General features: G+C 39.4%; 1 non-coding gene across 1 annotated transcript; it reads left to right on the top strand.

Annotated features, from left to right (window-relative positions):
* Positions 1-4,397: 4,397 nt before the first annotated feature.
* LOC111750740 (small nucleolar RNA SNORA72) lies at positions 4,398-4,514 on the top strand. Its single transcript, XR_002785825.1, has one exon. It is a non-coding gene; the product is annotated as a small nucleolar RNA SNORA72 (small nucleolar RNA).
* Positions 4,515-6,342: the final 1,828 nt, after the last annotated feature.

Below are 6,342 nucleotides of genomic sequence, written 5' to 3'. Positions count from 1 at the left end.
CAGAAACTCATCTTCCAAGGCTTTTCCTTCAGTCAGTATTCAGTCATGTGACATGATCTCCACTGGTCAGAAATTTCTCTCGAGCCTTTTATTAATGACCTACTGATGCCAAGAATTGTTACTCTCTCATGAGTCTCTCCAATGGCAGCAGAAACAGAGCTTCCAAAGGCAGCACACAGTATCCAGTGGTTGTGAGACAACCTGCATTGTGTGTTCTCAACAGCAGCAGTGGCGGCTCCAAAGAACGGTTCTGTCATGCAGTTTGACTGTAGTCTCTGGTTGCATGACCTTCAAAACTGATTCTCCTGCCCTCCCTGAGATAGCACATATCATTAAATAAATTCTGTTCTCTCTAAACCCCTTATTTGGCTTTATTTGTAATTAAAAAAGTAAAATAAATGGTTTAAAACTGTATTTCAACTGATAGATCATGAAATAAATTTGTTGTCATGACTAGATTTATGTTTTTTAATGAAATAGAACAATATCAGAGTGAAATGCATTGTTTCATGAAACTTTTATTTCATGCACGTGTGTATACATATATGAGTTTATGTGAATACAACATATATTAAAACCAAAACCAAACTCATTGCCATCCTGTCGATTCCAACTCATACGGTTTCCAGGGAATGGCTGGTGGATTCGAACTGCGGCCTTTTTGGTCATCAGACAAGCTCTTAACCACTTTGCCACCGGGCTCCATACGTTAATATATACGCATGCATATCAGCATACACATACAATGTTGAATTCTATCTAAACCCTGTAATCCTGGAAAACAGCAATGGTTAAGGAAATTCTCTACCCTTTATGTTCCAGAAAATGGCTTACGGCAAAGAACCACCCCTTCACATATGACTTAGATGAAACTCAAGGATGCCCCTTGTTTACTTAGGACAGAACCAGGCACAGACCCTCTAAATTCCCATTCTCTGTCTCATAAATACGATTAGTTAAAATGGTTGCTCCCACTGAACAATCAGAACAAAATATATGTTAACCAAAATTGTTAAGCTTCTCTCTGACCTTTAAGTGCCTGAACTACAGCCCATACTTAGCCTGATCCAATGTCCAAACCAAAACCAAACCCAGTGCCGTCGAGTCGATTCCAACTCATAGCGACCCTATATGACAGAGTAGAACCGCCCCATAGGGTTTCTAAGGAGTGCCTGGCGGATTTGAACTGCCGACCCTTTGATTAGCAGCTGTAGCACTTAACCACTATACCAGCAGGGTTTCCTGATCCAATGTACAAACCAAAAAAAAAAAAAAAAAAAAAAAACCTGTTGCCATCAAGTCAATTCTGACTCATAGCGACCCTATAGAGCAGAGTAGAACTGCTCCATAGAGTTCCCAAGGAGCACCTGGTGGATTTGAACTGCTGAACTGCTGACCTTTTGGTTAGCAGTGGTAGCTCTTAACTGCTACACCAGCAGGGCTTCTTATCTAATGTACGAGAGCTTCTTAAAGCCCCCTCCCAAAGAATAGGCCTGCTGCAGAGCAACCCATCTCACTTCCTCATACTCAGTTCTTTCCGGCCTTTGACTTTTCTATAAAAGAAGACCCCTTTTTGCCTAACTCTTGAGGCACTTGCCGCTCTTAGGTCAGAGCAGTCTCCCTACTGTGATAGGCCCCTCCTTGCAATAGTCTTTCTTTCTGAACAAAGTCTCTCCCTATTGAATTCATTTTTATTTTTTAATTTGACAAATCATATAACCAGTATATGTGACCTGGATCACACATGAAACCTATTTTTTACTGAACTTGAGGAAAGAAAACAAAAAAAAAACAAGCTACTGGTTAAATGGATAAATAAATTTTGGTTGCAGACTTTGGGTTGTATACCACACCTCTAAAAAGAAACTTTGAGAGGAAATAATATGCAATTAAAAAAAAAATTAGATTATACTAATTAATCACCAGGTCAAGCTTGGTGCACCAGGTGAAGCTTCCACATGATTGCTCCCAAAATAATCACCTCTGGTAAAGCTGCCCCCCCCAAAAGTTTGCACCTACATCTTGAGTGTATCTGGATACGACTAAATTACAGGAAAAAAAAAAAAAGCATCCTCAACAAATCTTTACTGATTTAACTTTGAAACAGAAATATACACATCCCTTTATATCCAAAGAAAAAAGTTCTAACTCTTGTCAGGATCCCTAGTGGCACAGTGGTTAAATCATATGGCTACTAACCAAAAGGTCAGGGGTTCAAGACCCCCAGTCACTCCATGGGAGAAAGATGTGGCAGTCTGCTCCTGTAAAGATTTACAGCCTTGGAAAGCCTATGGGGCAATTCTACTCTGTCCTAAAAAGTCCTATGAGTGAGAATCAGCTCGACAGCAGTGGGTTTGCTTTGTTTTTCCTTGCCTCAATGACTTATTTCCCCTGCCCAAAAATACCTAACACATGTAGTTATGCTAATTCTTGAAACACGGTTTCATTCCCCAGTGTGATCTTGGCTTTTTCTATGCCTCACAGATTGGAAGCTTTAGGAATTCATTCTCAGAATAATAAGAAAAAATTGTATACCAGTATATAAAATTAACAAGAGATTTCTTGATAACTCTTTTGACCTATTTCATTTTATAAAATGAAATAGAGTATTTCCTTTGTTGGATTCTGTGATTTTTTCTTTTTGTTAAAAAAAAAAAAAAAGCTCTGGACAACCATGAATATGTGACAAGATTTCTGGCAGAGACAGAATGCCAAGAACCTTCATCTCTAGAAAAGGTGCTGTCTGGTAGACATGATGCAGGATAATAGCATCAACTTAACAAAAGAAAGTTAAGCAGATATAGACTTCCATTGACTCTTTCAGTATAAATGTAGCCTGTGGCATTGAATTATAATTGGTTTTTAATATGTTAATCTGGATTTTAGACTCAGAGGTAAATACAGGATGAAAGTGTACCATGTAGGCAACCCGGGAGATTGGTATCCTAGATTTTGACTTCTTGGAATGGTTTTGTTTATAAAACAGGAAGAAAAAAACATAGCCTATGAAAATAAAATATTTTCAAAAATGAAAAGGTGGTAGTTGTGTACATGTGACAAGATATTATATTAGAACATTGACTATAGCTAGCCCCAGTGGTACAGTGGTTAAAGTGCTCTGCTGCTAACCCAAAGGTGGGCAGTTCCATAGTCCTAATCCACCAGCCACTCCTTGGAAACCCTATGGGGTGGTACTACTCTGTTCTATAGGGTCACTATGAGTCAGAATCAACTCAACAAGAACGGATTTGGTTTTGGTTTTGGGGTGGGGGGGTTAAGCATGTTTAAGATGGAGGTGAGAAGATGACCATGCCCTCTCCTCCACTTCTCCCATCTTTAAGCTGAAACAGTATATAGATGGGGAATGGAAGATGATCTATGTTAACTCATAGCAGGAGCTCTGTTTTATTTGGGGGGTTGATGGCAAGAATAGTGAGGTTATGTGATTCTCTGCCAAAGACAGAGGTATGGATGACAAGCACTATGCTGTTGTTGGTTGCCTTAGAGTTGGCCCCTGACTCCCACCAACCCATGTTTTACAAAGTTGGACTGCTGCTTAGGGTTTTTGTGGCTGTGATCTTTACACAAGAGGTTTACCAGGCCTTTTCTTCTGTGGAGCCACCAAGTGGATTTGATCCACAGACCTTTGGGTCAGCAAGCCAAACAAAGCCCAGTGCCGTCGAGTCTATTCCGACTCATAGCGACCCTATAGGACAGAGTGGAACTGCCCTATAGAGTTTCCGAGGAGCGCCTGGTGCATTCGAACTGCCGTCCCTTTGGTTAGCAGCCGTAGCATTGAACCACTAAGCCACCAGGGTTTGAGTCAGCAGAAGATGGCACACTGCTTGCGCCAGCCGGGCTCCTTGACGTGCACTATAGTTTGGGGGCGGGGGCAGGGAACAGCTTAGTATTAGCTAGAGTATGAAAGACGCCTCATGGAGAAGGGAGATAATTTTGTCATTGATCATCCAGAGAGAATGAGGGACATTTTGGGGAACAAAATGGGGACTGAGAAGACTTGTATGGTAACTTTAACACAGGCCCAGAACGAACAGAACTGTGTTTGTGGGGGACTGAGAACTTTGAGGCGTTCGCTTTGAGTTTCTAGTGACGATGTTCAATGCTTTCGTAAATCAGAAACTCCAGGGTTGGTGGTTGTCATGGCTGAAATAAAAGTAAATAAATAAATCAGCGTTAAATTCACAACTGCCACAAGGTGAGTGGTTCCGGTAAAGAAAAAAAAAAAGTCACTGTTGATTTATGTGTTGATCAGCGTACTAACTAGCTGTTACGTGCATCTTTTGTTAATCAGGCTTTGAATGCAGAAATATTACGATTTAATTTCAATTTCATCACCAAGTAGCACTAATTTGTTTAAAAAAAACTGACATCGGGTTCTGTTAAAACTCTTTCCTAATCAGGGCAGGCTAAACGTCCGCCATATTAAGACCATACATGCATCCCCAGGCCTAGTTCTTTCCCAAGGTCTGGTTTTATAAATGCTGGTGATAAACTAAGTCTGATTTACTCTGTGGCCATCTTCTGCAGGAAATGGCAGAACTCCAGGTATCTTTGTTCAAGCTTAAGAGAAATGGCAATATAGCTAGTGAAATAACTTACAAATAACCACTGTTAATACGCAGAGTTATGTCTAAAGAAGGGATGAACAAAAAAAGAAAATTTTATGATTACCAGTTGCCATTAAACGTAAAGTTACTGTGTTTTGTTTTATTTAAAGCAAACAAAAACTCATTATAACTAGCATCTGAATTGGCGCTATAAAAAGAGTATTTCAATATCATTAGCCCACAATTAAGGACCAAAGCTAAAGGTCATTTTTGATCATTAACAAAATAATCAAACTACCGAGGATGTTTTCTTTTTCTGCTCCTACGTGGCAACACTGTGAACTGACACAGTGATCACGAGTCAAAGACAGCAACAATTATGTGTGGATGGCGAAGAACCTAGCAGCATTTCATTCTGTTGTACATAGGGCCTCTATGAGTCGGAACTACTCAAGGGCACCTAACAGCAACAGCACCACATGTGGCGATATGTATAAGAATGTAACTGGTCTCTGGAAGTTTACTCAGGAAATAAGTACTAGGTATAGAGGAAGCAGGAACAGCCCCTGTTATGAGGCATGAGAAAAATAAGCACCCTAAGCAAAAGAAATTCTTCCTGTTTTCTATTTCCACTAAGAAAATTTCTACAGTATTACTCCAGTTTAAGATGCTAATAGAGAACCCAACTTGCAAAGAAGCAGAAATAGGAACTTGTTTTCTAACTTCGTGAGTATTCTCTTAAACCATTAATGTACCTTGAAGTAAATTGAACACCTTTACAGGCTTATGGTAAAATGCCTTTTTGTATTTTTATTTAGCACCATGGTTTGTTAAGCATATACTGTACGTAAATAGTCTTGATAAAAAATTTAAAAGACACTCATACTGTGTGCTATTGATGGATCAGAAGGGTTGCTACCTTAGTTATGTCCTCTAATAATAACTTTCTCTCTTTTTTCAGGGAAGAAGTCCTGAAAGCCTAAGGTTTTGTAGCTGCAGAATATTGCTCTTGTACCTGTATGTTAATAATAAAAAATAGAAATGTAAAATTTGAATGTGCAAATATATTCCTCAAATTATAATAAAATTAAACATGAAGACATGATGTTTCATGCATATTTAGCATTAAGCACAAGATACGTTCTATATTCTCAATTATGCTGGCATATTTGCATATTAAGTTCTTAGAACTGGTTCACAAAGACATCACAGGATGTGATAGAGCAACTGCTGTACAAAAAGAAATCACATTACCATGAAGCATCTTGACAGAAAAAATATTACTGACATTCTAAATTTCTGTTTATTTGTATCTTTGGTAATGATCTTGGCGGTCTTACTCTTCAGCAAGCCAACTGGCTTGATCACCAGTGCAAATCATAGCATGTTAGGAATGGTAAAGATCCAAAACAACCCTTTGCAAGTTGTATCTCTAAGGAACACATATAAACTCTCAGGTTTATAAACGGGGCAGTGAGATATTTTCCATTTCCAACTACCATTGTTTCTCACAACCTGCAGGCAGGTGGTGCCTTTCAATGCTGGGCCATCACTGCCAGCACAGAGCACATTCCTTCAGTCAGGGCTGAGTGTGACAGGGAGTTTCTTCTCTTCTCTTCTGTTTTTAAACAAAATGGAGTTCCTTCTGCTATTAGATTATGGAGGCAGCAGACCTAACAACAGAGTTAACTGCTTAACCTGTTACCCTCAAGTCAACTCCGATTCATAGCAACCCTACAGGACAGAGGAGAACTGCCTCCACAGAGTTTCAAGG

Source organism: Loxodonta africana, chromosome 20, assembly GCF_030014295.1.
Source record: "Loxodonta africana isolate mLoxAfr1 chromosome 20, mLoxAfr1.hap2, whole genome shotgun sequence".
In the NCBI taxonomy this organism is placed as follows: domain Eukaryota; kingdom Metazoa; phylum Chordata; class Mammalia; order Proboscidea; family Elephantidae; genus Loxodonta; species Loxodonta africana.
This window is presented reverse-complemented; position numbering and strand designations above follow the sequence as displayed.